The following is a 23,862-nucleotide window of genomic DNA, read 5'->3' as shown; positions in this document are numbered from 1 at the left end:
CCTTTTCTTCTCTTTAGGTGACACTGAAATACATCTGTAGTTTTTTCTGTTTCACTCAATCTCAGTAAGAAAATATGTGATTTAAGAAAAGGAAGGAAAACTTGGGTATTTGTCTGCATGATGTTTGTATATAGGGGGGGTGTTGTCCAAATTACAGACTCTCAAATCTTTTCTCATGTACTACGAATCTGAGTGCTGAGTGAAAATTTTAGAGTAACATTGCAAAATATATCACCTTCCGGTCAAAGAACAGAGGTGGTCCAGTCACAGAGCCATCCTCACCGAGTCCCTGGGAAGCAAAGAGCTCCACAAGCCGGAGAACTTCAGATGCCTGGATTCTTGAGGATGTCTTCTGGGTGAGATGCTCTGCTTTCCTAAGAATATACGTGTTTGAGTTTACGTGGCAGTTGTTCTGTCATTAGGAGCACCTCTCTACCTTGCCATCCATTTTCATTAAAAGACAGAAGTATTTGAGGCTGTTGTCCTTCTGTCAGATGTGGTCAAAAAGGTTATTTATGCTTGAGGGATAGAGAGGCAGAGCAATTTTATTACCTTATTTACCTGGAAAAGATAAGTTAGCTCTGGTTGTGCATGAACATTCCCTACATCTTACATATTTTACAGCATATTTTATCCAGCAGGATCCTAAAGGAATATACAGGCTACAGATGAAACGTCCCCCTTCTGGCTCACGGTGAGATTTTTTACTGCAAATTTGATACTCAGTCTGTTTCTGGAAAAGCTACTGGAGTTCATTGATATAACACATACACAGCAAAATGTTCAACTGGAGAGAAACACTTCATTCCCCTGACATAAATTCTTGCTGCCACCTCTGCTGAGAAAACAGTTCTCCTCTGTGCAACTGCTTATCCCTGTGAGCCCCAATGATTTTGAGGATAAGTTATGTACCTGAGGTTATGTATCTTATAAAAGTGCCACCACCATTAAAGCCACACAGGCACTTTCAAGAAGGCCAAATGTACTCTTGCCAAGTAAGCCCTGTTTAGTAAGTTGGGGTAGGAATTAGATGTTTGGTCCACTCTAACCCTTGGAGGAGTACAACCTATTTTCAAAGGGGAGTAAGTAAGGTCCTAGAGGGATCTTCAGTGCAAACTGTACTTCCATGAAGAATTACTGCAATGCCTAATGTGCTATAAAAACAGACTCTAGCTCCCTGCATACCACCTTCTCTGTGTAGCCAAGCCTTGTATTCTTTTGCTTGTAGACAAGATATTCTCCAGTGAAAAAAAGGAGTCTAAAGAATCAAGTCATAATCAGCATGCTTTTGTGAGTCCTGTGAAATAGAGCGAGAGTTACAAAGGAAAAGCAAGTAGATTTTGAGTGTACAATATTTCAGGAGAGATTGGAAGAGGGCATTTTTACGATATTCTATTATGTCTCCTCTTTAGAGAGAGGCTAAGCCAGTGCCAAAGGAATAGTTTTCCAAAGTGCTATTTGTTCACAGGATGGATAGGAGCTGACAAGCTGACCATCAGAACAGCTTCTTTGTCCTTGGAGCTCCAGGTGGTTTAACAGTGTAGAGAAGTTACAAGTTTTTACCAAAATGACTGTTCACTCCTTTTTAGATGTCTTTTCAGCTCTTTCTAGCGTATTTTCAAGGGCTTTCAAAAGAAAAAAAATGAAGCAGTGTATAAGGGGAAGAAGGTGGGGAGGTGAGACTAAGGTAAGACTGGGTGTATGCGTGATGTGGAGAGGGTCTCTCTTGCCTTGTTCAGAAATACATCCATCCAGAGAAGGCTCAGAGGTAGAAGCAGTATCAGTATTCATGCTGCATAAATAAGAATCATGGTAGAATCATGGCTATAATCAGATTTTCTAGCAGCAGGATTAATTTGGCTATATTGCATCCTGTGCATTTTCTGAAATAATATTTAAGGATATAAACAGCAGTATTAAAATGATACTCAAGAGCCTTACTAGATTTTTTTTTTACTGTAACATTTTATTGTTTATTTGTTTTAGTAAAATACTTGAAAGCTCAGCCTTTTATGACAACAAATATGTATTTATGTAGGTGGCAAATAGCATTGTTGGGATTCATGATTATAATCTGGTTTAATCTGTGTAGAATATAATAGAACAGAGTAGAATACAATGATTTATTACTATTAAAGGCTGAGGAGTTATTCTTGTTTACTACTTTTGCTTCTGATTGCAACCAGTTAGTAGAGATACAACTTCAGGGCTGAGCAGAGGGGACTGATGGCCTCATTCAAGCTTTTACCAATGCAGCCCTGTGTGCAGGTGCCTCCCTCAGTGCCAGGGTGTGCAGCTGAGTCATGGTCAGCACGTGGCCCACCAGGACCTACCTCCAGGTCTTTGAGCTATCTCAGCACCTCTGTAATCTCTCTGCAATGTCTGTAAGGATAAATGTCTTTTTTTATTATGTACCTTTTCATAATTATCATTAAATTCTTTACACCTTTTGAAATAATCAAGCGAAGTATATTACTAGGTTAGCAAGCAGTGACACTTAATTTTGTCCAGAAAGGAATAGAAACAGGGAAAATCAACTGCATGTATTTTCTATTGCCTGTCTGGTGGTGGAAAAAATGCAGACTTCCATATGCAGTATTTATACTGTTACCTTTTCAGGCAAGAAATAAGGGAGAAAATCGCTTCATGTTGCAGAAGTTGGGCTAGAGACCTCTAATGTATTAACTCTCATAACTATGCTGGGGTTGTTTAATTTGGGGGAGGCTGAGGGGGGACCTTATCACTCCCTTCAGCTACTTGAAAGGAGGCTGTAGGCGATGGAGGTAGGTCTCTTCTCCCAGGTAACAAGTGACAGGACAAGAGGAAACAGACTCAAGTCATGCCAGGGAGGTTTAGATTGGATATTAGGAAAAATTTCTTCATGGAAAGAGTGGTCAAGTGTTGGCACAGGCTGCCCAAGGACATGGTGGAATCACCATCCCTGGAGGTACTTAAAAACCACAGAGGCATATGGTTTAGTGGTGGACTTGGAAGTCCTGGCTTAACAGGTGGATTTAATGATCTCAAAGGTCTTTTCCAACCTAAACTATTCCATGATTCTGTGTTGACTTGGCTGACATCTGGGGACCATTGGGATGAACTGGAGAATGGCAGTGGCCACCCTGAATTTCTGAGAAAACTACACTGGGACTTCATCCAAAAAGGGAAAAGTATCCACATGCAGGACACAATGGAGTGATTGTATTTTATTTGTATCATTCCTAGGAGCCAAAAGATGGCTGTGAAATTTGATGGAAACTGAGGCATTCGTTTAGAAAGATTTCACCGTTGCATGTACACCAGATGATTGCGCCCGAGCCGCTTTCCTGCACAGCTTGCCCTCTGCTGAGCTGCTGCAAATTTTAGTTTCTGCAAGAAAGCTGCTCCCTTTATAAAAGTGGGTGGTTTTTTTTTTTTTTACTTCTGCAGGTCAGTTTTCCCCAAAATGTTTAAAAAATGTATTAAACTTCTGGTCCTCAGTCCTTTCTTCCATTTATTGGCAGAAACTGCTCATTAGCGTGCATGATGATACCTGCCCTTCATCAGTAGTGTGACCTGTGCTGTGCTGTGCAGCATCTCCCCAGAAAATCACATTGTATTGTTTTTCTATCTTATGACTTTACCCCCATCTACTTTTTAAAGCTTTTTGACAGGACTCGAAGTTGTCGTGTGCTCAGCTGGATTCTTCACCACGTGTTCGGGCCTGGTTTCAGAAGGGCGATCCCTACATACCGCTGGTTTACATGCCGGCGTTTTTAAGGGGTGCAGAACCGGCAAAAAGGGCTCCCAGTGCTGGCGCGGTGCCAAGGGCGCCACAGCTGGGCTCTGCCAGAGGTACCGCAGCAGACAGCGCAGCGCTGCTTTCGCAGGCAGCGAAACGCGAGCAGGAATAGAACAAGGCAGCTCGGGTCGCTGCGGGGCCGCCACCGCCGCCCGCCCCCGCCCCCCGCCCCCCCCCCGCCCGGCTGTCAGCGCTGCCTCGACTCGGTGCCTCGGGTTTGCACCTGCCCCGGCGCCGCCCCGCCCCGCCTCGCGCCGCCGCCATTTCCGCCGGAACGTCCGGCCGCGGCGCAGGCGCGGGACGCGGCGCGAGGCGGACAGCGCGGGGCTCCCCCTACCGGGCGGGGCCGCGGGGCGCCGCGGTTGGTGTGGGAGCAGCGGCTGCTAACGCGGGAGGTGACGTGCCGTCAGGTGACGATTCGTTGGACAGAACCCTGGTAATCTCGTAAGACTTGGAACATTTGCTTAATGGCAGGTGCGGTTCGGTTGCTGCCAACGGTAGCGCCTTCGTTGGGAAGCTGCTGGCTGATACCTTGGCACATCCCCCCCCCCCCGCCGGCCTTCTCTCCCAGTGACCTTTTTTCTGTTTTCCTTTCCGCACCTGGCCGTGCGCAGCTCACGCTGTAGCGTTGCCATCCCGCCGCAGCGGGGAGCGTGCCCCGGCCGGCACGGGGGCGCCCCGCAGGGCCGGGGGAGGGCGCAGGCCTCGGGCCCGGCCGTCAGCTGCCTCGGCCTTGTGCTGAAGTGCAGGGTGGGGAAAACGCGGGTGCCGTGCCTCGGCGGGGAGGACGGGCCAGGCTGGGGGGGGTCCCTTGCCTGTTCTGCAGAAATAAACAATAACTCAGGATAAGTTATAAAGTGGGTGTGTTTAATTCACTGGTGGGCAGCAGGGTCTTTGGAATTATCCGTCCTGATGCCCGCCAGTGAATTAAACATACCTGCTTTATAACTTATCCTGAGTTACAGAGTTTATTTCTGCAGAACAGTTTGGCAACCCAGATGGGGCTCTGCCTGACTGCAAAGTTGGTTGAGGGGAGGATGTCCTCGGAGGAACTCCCCTGCGCCTCCAGCTGCTGCAGGCATAGACGAGGACCATCTGCCAGCAGATAAGGTATGTGAATTTAAAATACCTTCAGGGGGGACAGGGGAAGAACTTGTAAGCTGTATGGAGACGTCCCATGCGAGGTGAGGAGTAATATCGCTCACCAAGACCCTGTAAGACATGAGGAGATACCCCACGTGGGGTGAGGGAGCAATATGGCTCACCCCTTGGTTCTGTTGGGCCCAACAGAAAGAGAACCACACAGGGTGAGGGAGCACCCAAGATCCTGTAAGGCGCAGGGAAATGGTAGCTTGGGCACTCATTGCTGGGGTAGCTGGAGCACTGTATGGGATAGCTATCGTTGTATACACCTGTTATAAGTGTTCGGTACCATGCATATTTTATCATCAGTGAAACATGTCTTAATATCGTAAATCCAACACCAGACTGAGCAGTGAAAGCACTTTTGTGTGAGAGTGTGTGATAGCGTGATTGAGACGTGCAATTAAGCATGAAGTGATTTTAGAGTTTTGATCCGCAGTTCTGTTCTCCCGTGAGGGAAATAGCCAGAGACGAACCAAACGAGAGGCTGTTGTCTAGTGTTATAAATGTAGTCTGTCTTTATTATTGTTTAATGTATGGTGGGGAATCAAACAGGGAATTTAAGACTTAAATACCAGACACGGGACATGGATTTAGGTGCTTAGGTGTGGAAAGGTTTTATATCGCCGCTCCTGTGCTCAGTTGTAGAAAGCTTTTATATCGCCGCGCCTGTGCTCGATATCTGTCATCACACCCCACCCAACCCCCCGGCAGGGATCAGGCTAACATAATAACTACTCTGTGTGTGGGAATCACTGTTACCATATTTATAGGACATTCCTGAGGATTAGTGGAATAAGACTATACACAACTGTCAGAGGCCGTTTGCGTGGAAATTAAGAGGGAGTCTAGAAAATGAGTCTAATAATGGGTGCCAAGTCAGGTAAACTGTCTGGAAGCTAGCCCTTTGCGTTGCTTATTAAAACACTGGAAAAAGATAGGGGGAGGGCATGGAGGCTCAGTGAGTAAAAAGGCATTGATAAAATACTGTAATCAGTGGTGGCCCCTCTATACATTAGAGGATGAAGAAAAAGTGGCTGATAAATGGTACTTTGAACTATTAATAGCCTTTTGCAGTTAGCGTTATTTTTAAGGAGGGACCAAAAATGGGAAGAGTATTCATATGCTGACCTATTCTTTACTCTCTGTAATCACCCAGAGTACCAGAAAGTTTGTGGCATGAGCCCCCCACAGGATCCCATGGTGTAGGCATTAGAAAAGGAAAACCTAAAAGAAGGAAAAGGTAAATTGAAGTGGTGTTGTTCCTCATGTAGTATTGGACAGAGGTGTATGAATCTGGAGAAGATTTGAAAGGCACAGAATAAAAATTTACCCGAATATGATAGGCCACCCCCTCTAACAACACGGGAAAGCTCTGGGGAGTCAGACTCTGATAGCGCCCCTGGGATGCCTGTGGCATTCTGTACTCGGGCCAGGAGAGACTTAAAATCTGAACCTGAACCCAGCCAGGCACCCTTACGGGAAGTGGGACGTGGTTGGGCTGTGGTTGGGGTGGATGGAGGTGCCATGATAATAAGGGTACCCTTTACATTGCTGGATTTAGAGTTCTGGGAAAAAAAGGCAAGGGGCTATAGAACAGAACCTGTAGGGGTGGCAAAACATTTCCAGTACTTAGTCAGGCAACATAACCCTGATTGGAAGGATATTCAATTAATGTTAGATCATGTAACTGAAACCGAGAAACAATTAATATTGAAAAAGGCCGAGGATCTGGCTGTGGACCAACTTAAAGGGTCAGGGGAAGATGTAAAAGATCATTTTCCCCTACAAGACCCCCACTGGGATCCCAAAGGGCTGTGCAAATGCAACCATTGTAACAATATCGAGATTGGGTAGCAAAAGGAATAGGGAGAGCTATCCCCAAAACAATAAATTAGTCAGCATTATATATAATTAGGCAGGGGCCAAACCAGTCTCCATCAAGAGTTCCTGGAAAAACTTTGGGACACGATGAGGCGATGAACTCCTTTAGATCCTGAATCAGAGGTGGGAATTCAGCAGTTCGTCTCGCATTTTGTAGGCCAGTCAGCCAGAGGTGTATGAAAAAAGCTACAGAAACTGGGAATGCCTGAGGGGCGAAACTTAGAAAAACTTCTTGACAAGGCTTGGAAGGTATTTAGTAATAGGGAAGAGGAAGAAAAGAGGAAAGACCATAAAGCCATGGGGGAGGACAGAAGAAGGGACGGGAGAGCTTTTATAGCAGCTTTACAACAAGGCGAGGTCCTGACAAAAGAGAAAATACGGACGACCGTGGAAGGTGGAGACTCTTGGAGACCACCACTGGGAATGAATCAGTGTGCATGGTGTAAACAAACAGGTGACTGGAAGAGGGATTGTCCTCAAAGGAGACAAGGAGGCAGGAAAATCATGAACACCCCTAGAACCCAGGCCCCTGTTGCAGGAAACTGATGATTGACGGAAAGCTGGGAAGTCTACCCTAGCGGATCCACTGGTTATATTAAAGCTAGGGAAACAGAAACAGGGAGAAGAGTTTTTAGTACATACCAGGGTGACTTTTTCGGTCTTAAACCAGGCTTTAACATTTATGATAATGATTTCGTAATGGTAAAGGGAGCTACTGGTCAAAATGAAAGGGCATGTTTCCTCCAGCCCCTGAAATTCAAATTGGGCAGACAATTAGGAATACAGAAATTCCTTTATATGCCAAATTCACCAAAGCCCTTATTGGGACGAGACTTACTGGAAAAACTGGGGGTAGAAATAAAATTTGGAAAGGACAGAATAGAATTTAAGGTGGGGAAAGACCAGCTGATTGAGCTTTTAAGTTTAGCTTTGGTAAGTCCCTCTGAAAAGACACAAGTACCAAAGGAGGTTCAGGACCAAGTATTTCCAGGTGTATGGGCCACTGAAATACCTGAATAGCACATTACTCTGGTCTACAATAATGGCTGAACATAGAAAGACACATTGGGGAGCTGAATCCTTGTAAAAACACCTGAGCAAATGCATGGTTGCCCGTAATTTGTATACGACAATCAAACAAGTGGCACAACAATGTGACATTTGTTTGCAGAATAACCCAAAAGGTTGAACTAGGGCAAATAGTGAAAGGTAATCTCCCCGGGCAGTGGTGGCAGACTGATTTTTTGGAACCCTTTAGGAAAGGGGGATTTTGATATCTGTTGGTATTAACTGATACCTTTTCAGGATGGCCAGAAGCATTCCCTTGCTGAACAAACAAGTCCAGGGAAGTGACTAAGGCCTTATTACATGAAATTATACCGAGATTTGGGGTTCTAGCAGTAATATCTTCAGATAGAGGCCCTCATTTTGTAGCCAAAGTCACACAGCAAGTTGTAGACTTCTGGGGATAGATTGGCAATTACACACTCCTTACAGGCCACATGTGAGTGGTCAAGTGGAGAAAACGAACCGCGTTCTTAAATTACAAATTGTAAAGTTGGGTAAGGAAGCTGGATTAACCCAGCCTCAGTCACTACCCCTAGCCTTGTTGCGCATCAGGACCAAACCAAGAACTAAGGAGGGATTGAGCCCCTTTGAAATGTTATATGGGAGACCCTATATGGTCCAAACAGGAACATCAACACAAGTTGTTGCTGAAGTATTTACTGATTATGTAATAAGTTTACAGAAACAACTTAGGGAAGTCAAGAAACTGGTCTTGGGAACTCGTGCTCAGGGTCTGGATGGACTAATGCATAACATAAGGCCAGGTGATTATGTATATGTTATATCTCTTTCAGACTCACCTTTGGAACCAAAATGGGATGGACCATTCCAGGTCTTATTGACAACACACACAGCTGTTAAATTACAGGAGCAGTTGTCGTGGATACATCATTCCAGGGTGAAGAAAGCCCCTAAACAACGCTGGGAGTTAATGGAAACTGGACCTTTAAAACTCGGACTCAGACAAAGACATTCTTGAACAAGACAGGTTTAATATAATACTAAAAACTGATGGGGGAGGGAAGTTTAGATTCTTAGACTGATCAATAACGGGTTTGGACTGTTTGTGCTTTTTTGTATCCTCCCTCTTGTCTACAACCAAGAGCCTAATAACTGGCCTTGGAATCACGCTCAGAAAAACCGCGCTGGAATAATGGGAAGTGTAGACCCAAACCCAAAAGTAGCTACGGTGATTTTTTTCCGGAAATGAGGTGTACCAAAGAAATCAGTGGGACCGGGATGATGAGGACAGAGTTGCCCGATTGTGGGGGAAACTAGGAGATAAAATAAAAGTAGGATGTCAAATATGTAATAAAGATGATAACATCAGAAATTTGGGAGACACCCTGGTTGATGTCAGAAAGGTAGGTAAAGAATTTACCCTTCTAAGTAAGACCACGTGCTTTAATGCACGAGAGTGTTGGCATAATTTTACCTTAACTGAACCAGTCTTCATAGTATGCCTAGGGCAGGAATCACCGAGAATGGCTCTGACTTACAAGGTTAAAATAACAATCATGCCAGCCACCTTTCTGCTACCACCACAGTTCCATCGACCCCATTAGCACTTAATCTGAAAATTTTTGAAATTGACCCTATGTGATCAGAAAAACAGGGCAGCAGATGTTGTTCAAGCCGGAATGGTCTCACAAATGTGTTGAGTTGTTAATACAAACCAATGTCTCTGAAATTCAACCAGCCTGTTCTCCTTCCTTGAAGACATCCTTTGAGGGATGGACAACCTGGTTGAGAAGACAGGTGCCCTTTAAAAGGCGAACACGAAGAGACCTAACTGGTGTGTTGGGAATGAGATTGGGTATTTTAAATGAAATTGACTCATTATAAATGAATATTTCAATTAAATACTAATTAATAAGCTGGCTGCTACAACTAATGATTTGACAGAGTTACAACAGCCTTTGCAGTGTTCCCTGTTAGCTTTAGGAACTAGTCAATGGCTGTTATCAAAAGTGTTACCCAAGTGGGAAAAGGTGAATGCACAAGACCGTGAATTGATAATAGATGCACTTGGTAAGATCCAAGATAACATTTCTTTAGCCCTTAGTTGCATACAGGCTCAATTATGGATGCCATCAGTGGCTGCCTCAATTATAAGAGAAGGCAAAGAGGGCACTTTCCCTACCGAAATCTGGAAAGTCGTTTGGGATAGTGCCACTAACTTTGAAAAAGAACTCCAGTCTTGGTGGACTCTAGTAAATTTTACCTATGATCCCATTGCTAATACGGCCATTCATAACGCTTCAGTATATGTAGTCCACCCCATCACTGCATTATTGAACCTCAATGGAACTGTGCTCTGTCCTTTCGAACGTAAGAGCATGGGCATGAATGGTGGATGAGAAATGGCAAACTGTAAATTTAGAATCTTGCAGTATGAAAGAACAAAAGGGATTCATTTGCAAAAGTAGTACAATTGATGCTCAAGACATTTGTCTCTATACCGAACAAAGTATCTGTCATTTTGAAATCCATTCAGACACTAATCAAAAGACAGCACTTACATATATTTGGTGCGGTTGTGTGTGTGTTTGAGAACTGCTTGTAGCTCTGTAACAATAGACAAGATAGTTGTAAATAATAAAAACCATGCTAATTTTTATATTTGTCATTTTGTTAAGATAGTTGGGTGTGACTTTTTGTATTTAGTGCCGATCATATCCCACCAGTTGATACGGTCCAAATATACAATGTTTCACAGATTGATGCCTGTACTTATCGGAATGAATCTTACATTGGTAAAACAATGAGTGAAACATCAAGATTTGATCGAAATCTTGAAGGAAGTCCAAGAAAACGGACAGAAAACCTTGATAGCTTTTCACCATGACACAAAGGAAATTCACAGGATCTTGAAAAGTGTAAAGAAAGATGCAGAACATAACTGGTGGGATGCGCTTTTTGGATGGTCACCTAATGCTACTGGTATTCTAAATGTGTTGTTTCAACAACCCCATTGTTGTTCTCTTGACATTAGTTCCAGTCAGTTTTGTTTGTCTGCAATATTGTATGTTTGGAATTGGAGAATGTTAAAGCAATTGACATTTTTAACATTTATACTTAGCGCACATGCGAATGCATTAAGAGGTAACTTTCAGGCAAAGTATTGTCTAGTTCCCTTTCAAGAAATAAATCACATATAAGGCAAAGAAATTTGCCTATGATAACAAGACAGGGGGAAATTGATAGAAAGCTTAGAAGTAAATTGATTGAATAATTAAACCTCTCATTATACGCACAAAGAGGAGTTTCACAATGTAGTTTTGTAGATTAAGCAAGGTCTTGGGGCCTGGTCCTGGGGCCCTGATAGGTGGAACTGTTATGCTCTGTGTACTGATAAGAAGAAACTGCTATGCGAACGTTAGCGTGTTGGAACAGGAAAACTGGTTCTGTCCTGTTCCGTTCTGGAAGAAACTCAAGACACGACTGCGTCTGTGTGAAGGGAGAAGGTGTGAGGTTCAGAGCAAGAGAGACTACTAAGCCTTCATCCTCAACCACCCTCAAAGGCCACCACCAGGAGGCAGTGCGCAAGCGCAAATGGGAGGTAACTTATGTAAATAATTTCTTGAAACTAATTATCTTAACCTGACCTATTCTCAGGAATCTCTTGAATATGTATGTATGTATACTTTAAATCACACATGCACAAAGAGGTTGGAGCAGCAGGGCTTTTGGAGTTACCCACTCTGATGCCTGCCGGTGAACTAGACATACCCGCTTTATAACTTATCCTGAGTTAGAGACTTTATTTCCACAGATCATGCCAGGGAAACAATTAAGGTATCATTTTATCCCATCCAAAATACTCATCACCCAGCAACACAGCAATAGGATTTTTCAGGTGTTGCCAAGGTGTTTATATAATGGAAGCCTCAGTATTTCTCAGGTAATGAGGCCCTCTCATAATCAAATGTGAAATATTTGCATTACCCTTGTGTTTAGTTCCATTCTCATTTTCCCCTTTTTTTCCTTCTCAAAACACATAAGCTCACGCTTGCTAGAGTCTTTGGAGCTTTGTCTCCATTTTCTTACCTACTGCCAAATACTCTTCTCTCCTCCTGTTTAAATTCAGTGTACATTTCAGCATCAATGCTGCTAGGCGTAACTAGCTTGGCGAAGTTTATCTTAGCACTATTTACTGTAATTTGTAAGGGAGATTGGAGACGCTTTGGTTGTTTGACATCTGCTTTGCAGTCAATCAAAAGTAGAGACATAATTTAATTCTGGTGTCCTCTAGAGAAATTCTCTGGAAATGCTCTTGTAAAGTGGGAATAGCTTGGACAATAGAAAGAAGCAGAGGACAGGACAGATGCCGCAGTTGTGTTGTTTCCATCCAAATGTGGGCCTTGCTTGTTTTATTATTCATGTGTTCAGTACAGGAGCTCTCATACCCATCTGTTACTGAGGAAGGAATTGGAAATAGCTGTTGTGTTGTTGCAGGAACACCGGCATGAATAAAGAGTAACAAAACCTCTTGTAGTAGTAGTACTAACTGTAGGTTCCATATGTGAAAGTAGGGTAGGACTTAATTTTGTAAAAAGGGTGTCAAAGTTATTGTTCTGTTTGTGCTTCTCTGTTGCAGGCCCACCATTAACCTTCCTAGGTCTAACCTTTAGTAAAAGGCAGATTTAACTTGCCTACACCTGTTCGAAAATTCATCCTATAGGAAAGCACAGTGACCACCTCAGATCTCACAGCTTGTCCAAGGGAGATCACTCCTTGTTCTTCACTTCATCCTAGTACACGTTAGGTTTTTGAATTGCACCCAGCGTAGTTGTCATGGGGTTTCACTCTTGAGTTGTATGGCATTTAATGTTGATAGTAAAAAGAGATGTTACTTTGCTTGGTAATGATTGTGTTTTCATTTCTGAGAGAGAGACTGATTTGTAAGGTGAGAGCGAGCTGACTATAAACACGGGCAGACCACTGATAATGTCAAGCTTAAAAAGTGAATAATGATCTTTCTGTGACTTCAGCAAATGACCAACTGCTACTTCTGCAGCACCCCAGAAAATGTACACCAGAGTACTGGACACCTGGCTACCTCCTGGGGACTCCTAAGTACACCAGAACTATATAGTGTATAGTATATATGCAGTATAACAGAACGCCTAGCATATAACAGAATATGCTTTCCGTTATTCTGCAAGAGCAAAAATGTGGCTGTTACAGTCAAGTCTTCAATGGGGAAACAACTGCCTTTGAAAATGTATTGTCATCCACATGTCCAAGTTCAGGCCTTAGATACTCAAAAACTGTCTTAATGTCTTGGGCTTAGGAGTATGTCTTGGCTCACTGGCACTGTGGCCAGATAGTAGGTACCCTGTTTTCAGTCGCTTGTAAATTCATTCATCATTTATTAATAGTATTATTAATACAGTTTCCAGAGCTAGTCCCCTAGCAATGGACATAGGACATACACAGACTAAAACCAGCTTATATTTGGGGAAAGGTTTCTGATAAAACTCGTTCTTCCCCCCTGGTCTTGTACCAAGACATTGTAACTCACCAGTAGCTTCAGTGTCGTAAGATGTATATATGGGTGTGTGTGTGTCTTAAGACATATACATATATATACACACACACACAAGCAGATCAGTTTTAAAACTATAAGTTTTTCAGGAGTCCACAGTTTGTAATAATTAGCACTTGGAAAATTCTGTAAAGTCTTTCACCATTCATGTTTTGATAGGCAAAGACTAATGTTTATACTAAGAGCTCTGGTAAAGACTCATTGCTTTCATTTACACCTCTAGTTGATTCATCTTTTTTCTTGGGCCATCACTTTTTTCAGAAGGTATGGTTCCTTGCTCTTAATCTAACATCTTTGATGTCCCACTTTGATTCAAAGAAATGAAAGTTGGATGGTTATGTTTGAAAAGGTGCTATTCCTGTGAAATGATGAAGTCGTTCTGGTTCAGATTTTCACTGATAGGTCTCCTTTTGGCTAATTGATCTGATGACATGTAAAAGTGTCTAGAAGACATCACAAAAGTGACAGAAAAAATGGACCCCCAATTTGTTTCAGTTTTCTGGTAAACTTTTCTGAAGTTTCTCCTTTCTTCTTTTTAGAGCTGTAAACATAAGAAGGTTGTGTTAAATTGCTTTTTACTTCGGACTACAGGGGGCTTTAACGGAAAAGGGAAAAATGTTTGAAACTGTTGAGTCTTTGTTCATTTTCTAAGGCAAGAACATTAGGAGTCCGCACAATGGATTTTAATAACTGCACTTATTACCTTCACAGCAGTAAAAAAGGTGAGGGTACCTGGATTTACTGAACTGGCTAAAAGGATACTAAGCGACTCCATACATTATGTACTTGAAAAAGTACATAAAAGTATAAATACGTTATTGTAAAAACGTTAATCAGTCCTATAGAACTTACCTATAAAGTCTTAAGAAAATATTCAAAGACTCCCCCTGTTTTGCAGACTTTCAAGTGCCACAGTGCCACCTGGAAATGTAGCTGCATTTCTGAGTTAATAATGGCATCCTCTGGAGCCCTTATGGATCCATCTGTGCTAATGATGGACCATGACTAGGGCATCTTCTTCAGGACTCGGAACAAGCAGCGTGGCGCATCTTGCATTAATAGAGCTACATTTCTCTATTGCCGCTGCTTAACCACCACGAAACCCCTCAGTGCCCAGACAGGCTTTGCGCGCACTGCCCTGTAATGCCTCTGCGGTGCCTCTACGTGTGCAGTGCCTGAGAAAGTTCTGACTGCCACAGGGCGAGCCATCCTTGGCATTCAGTCCATGGCCATTTTACTTACAAGGAGGCGTGTGAATGTATGTTGTGCAAAGCTAGGGTAACTTTTCCATAAGAGTTAGCAGGAGAACAAGGATATTCATTGTATTTGTTACCGTATGTGTATGCCAAGGAGGGTATGTTCCGCCTTTTTCTGTATGAAATCAGACATGAAATCAGAAGCAGGTCCTCTATGACTTTGACTTTTCTATTTCTCCCCTTGTAATTAAAATAAAAGCTTTGTTTATTGCCTTCTAAATTCAACAGTTGTCAAAATACTGTGGTATACTTTGTGGACTCTCGGCTGTAATTACAACCGATGAATCTGAAATTCCCTGGTATTGCTTCTGCGAGGAAATGGTTGCGGGGTTTTGCACCATTCTGTCCATGTTCTGTGAGTACTCTCATTTCTTCCTGCTTTTTGTTGTTTCTTCTCGAAAAATCGTTGTTGTTGGACAACAAAAATAGGCAATCTTGAGAGTTCTCTGTGCCAGGCTTTCTGCCTGGCTGTCTTTCCTTGCTGTTGCTGCATGATCTCATAATGCTGTTGCAGCTCTCTGCTCTTCATAGTATAGTATTCACTGGAACTGCAAATTCTAGTGCAAGCTGTAAGATCAAAGCAGATATTGTGAACAAGTCAATTTTCTGTTGCTTCGTTTCTCATCTCATCTATCAACTGATCTCCTGAACCATTTAAGGTCTTCCCAATCTGGCATTGCTTTGGTAATGTCTGTTGCTTTGCCATGTAGCCAGACATTATTATTTTTTAAAACCTTTATTTATGAAACAGAAGAAATCTGCAGTAATTATTAAATTGAGTGTTAGAAGGTTTTTTAAGGTATCTATGGTTACCTAAGTGTTTTGTCTGCTAGTTTAGTAGGAGTCGGGCTCAACAGTGAGTTCTTTTCATCCTTAATTCAGTGAAGCTGGCATCATTTTCATCTTTTGAGTCATTAGCTATTACATGCTTCCAGTGTATTAGTATTGCTGCTCTGACCCTTTGCTGTGCAAATAAGCGAAGCAGTTTTCCCATAATATTTTTGCCTTTTTCCTCCTGATATGGTAGCTTATAAATTGTTCCAGTGATGTGGCTGTAGTTTATTTTCCGTAGGCTCACACAGTTAGGCTCCATACCTCCGTATACCTCTACTGGTCTTGGTGCTCAAGTGCTATGTCTCTGCCCTGGTCTTACCAGACTGTAGGGGAAATTGTTCTGAGAATCAGAATTGAGTGGATCTATTCTATAGTTACAGACATTATGTTATCTCAAGGTACTATTTACCTTGCCTGGGAGTCCAATGCATGAGAATCCTAAGTATTAAAGACGGTTTGGGGAAGCCATGCAGGCCACGGTTATAGGTGGTACGAGGGTGAAACCAAACCTGGTAATGTAACTGTTCATCTTGCAGCACTATAGTGCTTTTCTATGGAGAAGAAACAGAAATGTGACTGAGCATTTACTGTTGAAAGATTGGGAAGTGTTTTGCCAGAGAAGCCGTTCAAGTGTAGCTACATACTCCTTCACTGAAGTCTACAAAAAATTTCCACCACCCTCTTAGATGAAGGTAAGGGCTTACAACTGGAAAACTGACAACACGTAGAATGAATTTGTTAGAGTACTGATTAGTGCATCAGCTTCCCTATCCCAGAAATCTCACATATGTTTGTTATAAACGCAGTGTACAGTGTGTGAAATAGCCTGCTCTAATTAAAATTGCAACAATGCCAGGAAAGTGAAGCTAATTCAAATAAGCTCTGTTAAGTCATCTAACATGGCAGTATATGCCATGAGGTCAGATTGCTTGGATGCAGACTGGCGACAAGGGAAATGGTATGTGGTGAGATCGTGTCTTTCCTTTCTTTTTTTCCTCCTCCTTTCAGCCAACACATTAGAAGCTCATTTGAACAGTCAGCTTAATTTGCTATACTGATGTGGTGATGACAACTTAGACAGCATTTAACTCTCAGGAAGTAAAGCTTGTAACAGTGAAGCCCAAAATGTTCAGTGATGGAATGTAGTCATTTTGCAATATTATTTAATTTTGGTACCTAAAAATCTGAAGATGGTAAGTTAGTATCTCTGGGCAATGCTTTCACTATTTTTTAGATCTGTTTTACAAGCAGTGAATAAATAGGCTTCTGTCAGACAAATAGCATAGGAAGGAAGCTGACCTCTGGTCAATCGTGAACCTGGCAATTGGTTATATGCATGGTATACCAAATGTAGATAAACTGAAAGAGAGAAAGCCTTTGCTAAAATGCTTGGTCTTAAAATATGGAAAAGTTGATTACAAATGTATTTTATGTTTCTCTTTTTACTCTAATATTTTTTCCCCTCAGAGGTTACGAGCTGTAGCAAGGGGAGGGCTTTCTTCACTTGTCTATGATTAATTGATTAATTTTATATCATCATTTTTAATATTTTCCAGTTCCCAGGAGAGCAGCCTGGCCTGCTTGCTGGTGTGAGAAATAATGATACTGTCCATGTTTGTGTCTGCAAATATTAAAACCTATAAAACAAAACACCTGTTATTTGTTAATCCCATCAAGTTTTATATGAATCCTAAACCATTACCTGCCTCAGTGTCTGAACAAAACACAGTCATGCATGGAAGCAAAAATGTGTATGTTTTACAAAATTATCAGGTATATAATCACGTGGCATTTTTTCTTACAGAGTCCAATCTTCGTTCAACTCAGATAGTCAACTCTTACAATTCACTGCTCTGCATCTGCTTCTAAATTTTCACATCCTCCTCCCAAATCCATTGTTCCTCTTGTCCATAAGTCCTTTATTGTTCTGCTGACTCCTTAGTGTGCCGTGCAAAAGGAATCTTGAGGGAGCTCAGTTTCTGATCTTAGAAATTTCTGTGGGACAAGAGGGAAATGACGGGTTTCAAAAGCTTTGTAATTTTTCCTTATTTGAAAGACTGTAGAAGGGCTGGGTTTGACTTTATGGTCAGCTCCTCCTCACAGTTACCCTGTTTTGGGTTCTCCTCTAAAATGCAGAAATAGTAAGGCTTGTAACCAAAGGATTATCAGTTTTGTTTAAATAAGAAAGTCAATGTATGGTATCCAATTTCAGCTGAAGCTTTAAAGCAATATTTAATTGCGGATTAATGAAGGTAAAAGTAATTGAAACAAATTTTAATGGTAGATATTGCAGAACTGTCATTGTAAGCTACCCGTCTTACCAGCAGTGTAGCACTCCCTAACGGTGGGGACCTGGGTGCTTTCCCCTGGCTTGCAGGATTGTTTGGCTCAGCAAATGTTCCACCATATGTGACTGCTACTGCTTTCCTGGAGAGAGTATGATTTAGTCTTAGAAATCATGAATATTTGAGATTAAATTTGCCCGCATACTTTTTCAAGGCCATGTGTCTGGGATATGTATTAGTCTGGTTTTGTCTACATGCACTTAGTTGCATGTTTTTGCTTGTCTTGGTTTCAAGGTACACTGAATGTGCTGGAATTTAATCCTGTTCTTATTTCACCTGGTTATGATATTCACATAGTTCAAATTCTCCTTTCAAAAGAGTTTTGTTCAGCTGTGTTCCGCTCAGACTCTTTCAACCATGCTATTGATGAGTAGGCATGTTTCAGGTGTGCACCTGTGCACTAAGATATCCTTGCTGCCCGAGGAAGAACATGCTCTGAGGATAGCAAAGACTGATAGGCACTCCTGCTTCTGGCTTTTTATAAATTTATGGCAATGTTACCTGTGGTAGACCGTACCTTGGATCTGCTTCTCCCTTGAGCACTATGGAACCATTAGAAGGGCAGTGGATGCTAAGAGATGGTGTAGATTCAAAAGCGAATTGGTCTCCATCATAGAAGAAAAAGCCACCTAAGTCTGCTAGATACAGTGGCTGGTGGACAACTGCTGGCCTAGGGAGTCCTGAGACAAATGAAATTTGGTTTGATAGTGTGAGTGCGACAAAAAGCCCTCCGCGGTGTTATGGAAAGTTTGCATTTTTTGTTGTTCTTCAAACGTTTAATTTCAATTTTTCCATTCATTAATATTTTTTGCTGATAAGTTGTTTTGTAAGAAGAGATGATGTACTACTAAATAATTCCTGGCTTATGCTGTCCCTGTCCTCACAGGTGAGCTGTAGTTAAAGGCGCTATTTGGCTATTTACTATCATAAAGGTAAGTTATTTTGGAATACTTCTACTCTGCTCTTGGGGGAGAGGAGCCTCACAGCACATGCTTTGTTATGTCTTTGATCATATCAGATTTTGCTGTGGCTCATTGCTTTATGACATATTTTCCCTAGCTCTTCTATGTCCCCCACTGCTATCTTGCAGTGTTTTACAGTTAATCCTAGCCACACTTCAGTTCACTGCGGGCACTTTTTTGTTCCAGTTATTCATAATTGTACCACTTTCAGTAACTAGCCCATAGGCTTTACCATGTCTGCTTAGTCAGGTTTGGGTTTTTTTAGCATTAGCAAGTCCGTGCCCTTATTGAACAGCTTTCTAGCTCATTGGTATATGGGGTGGACAAAATTAGTTCAGCTGGTTACCCTGTTGGCACATATCTGCCATTGTGATCCAGATAAAAGCCTTGCTTATGCTGGTAAGTACTTCAGATATTTCCTATGTAAAATGTAATTGTTGATTTTTTTTCCTGTCATCACATTGTTTTGCAGATTTGGTAAATCTAGGATTTTTGGTTCAGTTCGGAATGAGGAGATCCTACTAAACTAGCTTGAATGTCTCAATTAAAAATTGCAAGATGTGCCCTTAAGGTAATGACAGCCTTTGCTTTCATTTCTGCACATTTCTCTAATGATTTGAAGCCAGACTGTGTCTAAGTTTCAATTTTTTTGTTGTTGTTGGGTTTTGTTTTTTTTAATTTGATGTACCAAGAGAGGATTACTCTATCTGTATATATGTAACTCAAAAATTCATCTGTCCTTTTTTCTGTCCACCTGCCCCAGAATTCTCTTTACTGCTGCAGAGCTGTTACACTAAAAATCTTGCTTATGTGCACAAAGGAAACACACCTTTTACATAAGTAAAGCTAATAAAGCTAAAAAATTATTGTTAGTATAACTGAAAGCGAAGCAGTCTAACCATTATTAGTCCAGATCTAATTGTTTAAAAAATAATGATAATGCAGATTTGTTATACATACACTTCCTAGTGCCTATTCCTTCTCCCAGTGTTGGGCTCACATCTCCACTGCTGCTCTGGGTGCTGAGCTTGGTGGTTTCATGCTGGTGGCAGTGGTGGGGTGTTATGGTGAATTGCCAGCATATGGAATGCTCCACTGCAAGCAATATGATGGTCATATTGATGGTTTCTTCTTCGCTCTGGGATCAACTTGGGGTCATTTTTATATGTCTTTCAACTACATTTTACATCTTTCCTCTGTCTTCATTGGTCTGCAGTTCCATATTACACCCAAATTTACTATATGTGGTGTCTTTTACGTAAGTTAGATACTATTTCTTTGTTACCCCTAAATCCAGTTTTGTCCAGCTTCAGGTCTTCATTTCTTTAACTGAACATGGTTGAGTTATAGCCAAGGAGTCTCCAGTGCCAGACTGTGCTCCTTCCTTCAGCATCCTATGCTTGTGGCCCTCTTCACTGCATCCTGTCTTTGCGGCTCAAGGGCTCTGCAGTTGTACCATGCCTGTCTCTCTCTGTACTGCATCATCATGCTAGTAGTAAACGCTATTCTGTGTAGAGTATCTGCTTGTTACTGCTTTCTGTGTAAAAACTGTGGTTGGTACTATACAAAGACAAATAAAACAAAGTAACTGTAGACACCTGGTACCCTTCCTGCTATTCCAGCTTGTTCTCTGTTGATATTCTTAGCAGCTGGTTTAACTGGGTCAAAAGACTTCCAGGAATGAAAGAATGAAACATGGGTGTAGATACATGTGGATGATAGTCAAAATATATGTGGCTGACAGTCAAATACGTACAGTGTTGACAACGAGACAAAAGGGGATTCCCCACCCCCACCCCCCTTCCGCCTGCAGGGCTGTGAAAATATGAAGAAATGCACAGACAATGGATTGTGCAAGCCTTCTACAGAGAAACTGAGAGCACAATGAACAAATTCCCTTCCTTGTCCTCAGGCATTGTATGGTAAATGGAAGATCTGGGGTTATTCTGAAAAGCAGCGAGAATGAAAATCTGGAAATTTGCATGCAGTGATTTGGAGAATTCTTTAATAGAATATCTTCTCCTCTTTTAAATTAATTTAATGTAATTTACTTTTATTTAATTGTCCTCTCCCTCTGCTGGAAAATAACCCCTCCCAATCCTGTTGCATATATGTTTTAGTCTTATATAGTTCAATACAGTTTACAGGGGGAATGCCCAGGACATTTTCCATGGTAACTGACAACTACTGAAGTAGGACTTAAACGCTTTAAACAGCGTAAATCAAGTAATAATAATGCTGTTATCACTTATATTCCTTTCTTACAATCTCCGTAGTGTTATTATAAAGGTATATAAAACCTTACATAATAGCAGAAAGCTTTATAGCTTATAAGAACTTGTTCAACATAAAGACAGTTTTAAATATATGGTGGTAAGGCTTTTTGATGAGATGTATGAAGCATTCTAGAGAAAAACACATTGTACTGCAATTTCATTGATGTAAGGTGGCAGGTGGAAATCTTGTCGTCTGCAGTACCACCTCATTTCAAAGAGAATGCATTAACAGAGACAGAGTATTGCAATTTTTAATGTAAATAATGATTTGCCTTTCTGAAAGGGCCCATTTACAGCATTGAGGCCATTAAACTTCTGCCTTGACTTTTTAGGACTGTAATTCTGCAAGGGTATTGCAGAGCCAGTTTGAGATTGACAATTAAGTTCTCGCTTGTGCTACAAAGCTTTCTTTTATATTTCTGTTAAACTCAACAAACGACTGCTACTAATGTTTTGCTCATCAACTAGTAAGTGGAGGCCATTTAAAGCAGAAATGTAGGGTTTAGCTCCAGCTGCTGTTCTAATGTTGCAGAAAGCTTTTGCTGCAGTTCATTAAATTCAAGTTCAGGCAGTCGCAAAACTGCTAGCTAATTATTTTTTTCTTTCCTTGGCTGAGTGAAACCTGGTATCACTGACTTCCACTCACAAAATAGAGCTACAGAATTCTTCATTCTTGGAGACTGAAGACACAGAGCAGTGAGGAAGATACCAGCGTAATCCTTAAAATAACAGGTAACACCGAGATGGTGAAACTATTTCCTACCAGTTTGTCAGTCTATCCTGGGAGTCAAACTTTGTATGGGACATCGGTTCTTTGATAGTAGGCCAGTATTAATAACTGGTGGTTTGCGTTTTGGGGGCTAATAACCAGATGAATGGCTCACAAAGCCTGTTTGGAGAGAGGGATTCCAGCAAGCACTGGTCCTTGCAAAAACAGCCAGTGAGGGGAAGAAGCAGGGTCCTGGTGGCCCGGGTGGCTGCCTGGAGATGCAGGGTGGGTTACGTGGGTTCAGCCCCCTGGTTGCCAAGAAGCAGACCTGCATCTGAAAGTATCGTTCTTCAGCGCTGTGTGGGGTGTTTTAGTCTGTTACATTGGTTCAAAACAAATTAAGGAATGAAAATTTCTTTCATTTTGTGGAATATCAAGACTAAAAATGAGATCCAAAGCCAAAATACACAGAAATGGAGATTCCCCTCCAGACCTTAAGTATGGAACATCAACCTGAATTATCACATATATGATGCTACATGTCTCTGATAAATTGTTTTAAATACACCTTAAGATTGTCTGTGCTACCCATGATTTTAAGTTGTTAGTACAGCTTATAGATAAAGTAACTAAAACTAGAACACCCATGTGCATTTAGTTCCTAGAAATAGGAAACACAAATAAATAACCTCCTGTCATGTTGCTGCTCACGGGAATAGGGGTTTACTTTGACTTCTGTGGTGATTTATTTACTCCGTGGGGGCATTACAAATAGAAAATATTTCCAAGCTAGTCCACCAGGGTTTCATCCCAGAATTCTTGGAAAAGTAACAGATTTGAGCTTCTGATAATCATTGTTTATTGTCATATCACGGTCAGGTTTCCAAAGAGAGACTTCGCTGTGATTGTACACGCAGAGGAGGTGGCCCTTACTATGATTTTACAATTAAAATTAACACAAAATGAATCTAACAAAGGAACAGTAGAGAAAAGTGTATTGTAACAGCAACCGTGGTGTGATTGAACCTAGATTGTGTAGAATTGGGTATCTTCAAGGTTTCTAAATACATAGGTGCAGCTTTGGTTTCTTGAAGAGAGGAAACAAATTATTTCAACCTCAGAATCCACATTTTAAGTATGCGTATTTTTGCTTTTGATAGCGTACTTTCAATTACCTGTAGGTTGTCAACTGGTAAGTATTGTCTAACCATGATCTTAAAAGTGAGAAGACACATCAAAGGAGAAATAAAGCTATGACAGCAATCAGTGCAAATCTGAGAAGTTCCAGGTAAGGATGTAATCTGGCATTTGCTTCAACTATCAAGACACAATGGGGGCACAGAAGAAAGTTAAGGGAATCAGGTTTAGAGTATGAATGCAAAACACAGTATGTCACCCTTCCTTTGTGTTTCTGTGACCGTTTTCATATTTTGTTGGTGATACAAGTTGTGTAAATAAGTTTGGGTTCAGTTTGGGAGTGATTTTTTTGTAGGACTTCATTAGGCACACATTAAAAGTAATCTGTCAATACTGGACAGCCAACAAACTGCATATGCATTCACTGAACTGTTCACTAAATTCTTGTCATGGGCTGAAATTATATAGCTATTTCCATATATGCATATCAATGAGCAGCACTGGGAAAAATTAAAAAGCTGAGATTTAAGTCGCAGTTTGACATGTATAGGTAAGAAAGGGGTTTTGTTTTTATCATCATTAAGGGAAGGAAAAAATTAGACTTGCTTTCAAGCCCAACACTGAACTTGTGATGAAACAATTTTTTATTTGTAAGTTAAGCAAAACTGATCTGATATTTATTGGGAAACAAACAAGAAATCTTCAGCCATTTTAAAGAAATATGACACTATGAAGGGTATTTTTGAAAATAAACAAAAGTAATTCATTTTATAATATGAATTTCAGAATATAGTACTAATAAATTCCAGGACTAGGTTCTGCATACAACCCACAAAAGATTAAAACTTAATGTGGGAGCTACCAGCTCCTCAACTATAAACAGCCAAGTACCAAACCTTAGTTTCTCTAAAAAGAC

General features: G+C 41.4%; 1 long non-coding RNA gene across 7 annotated transcripts in view; it reads left to right on the top strand.

The window, feature by feature from the left end:
• Nucleotides 1-4,223: 4,223 nt before the first annotated feature.
• LOC130147679 (uncharacterized) overlaps nucleotides 4,224-23,862 on the top strand; it is a 37,892-nt gene continuing 18,253 nt past the window's right edge. For 3 of the 7 annotated variants that reach the window (XR_008821296.1, XR_008821291.1, XR_008821294.1), the window contains exons 1-6: nucleotides 4,224-4,891; nucleotides 6,084-6,167; nucleotides 8,671-9,240; nucleotides 11,273-11,438; nucleotides 16,054-18,794; nucleotides 19,297-21,832. This is a non-coding gene — a long non-coding RNA (uncharacterized LOC130147679). Of the gene's footprint in view, nucleotides 4,892-6,083; nucleotides 6,168-8,670; nucleotides 9,241-10,595; nucleotides 10,820-11,272; nucleotides 11,439-16,053; nucleotides 18,795-19,296; nucleotides 23,476-23,862 lie in introns of all 7 variants that reach the window. The other 4 variants (XR_008821293.1, XR_008821295.1, XR_008821292.1 and 1 more) reach the window with 4 other exon arrangements.

This window comes from Falco biarmicus, chromosome 4, assembly GCF_023638135.1.
Source record: "Falco biarmicus isolate bFalBia1 chromosome 4, bFalBia1.pri, whole genome shotgun sequence".
NCBI classification, from domain to species: Eukaryota; Metazoa; Chordata; class Aves; order Falconiformes; family Falconidae; genus Falco; species Falco biarmicus.
The sequence above is the reverse complement of the archived record's forward strand: the minus strand, read 5'-3'. Positions and strand labels throughout refer to the sequence as shown.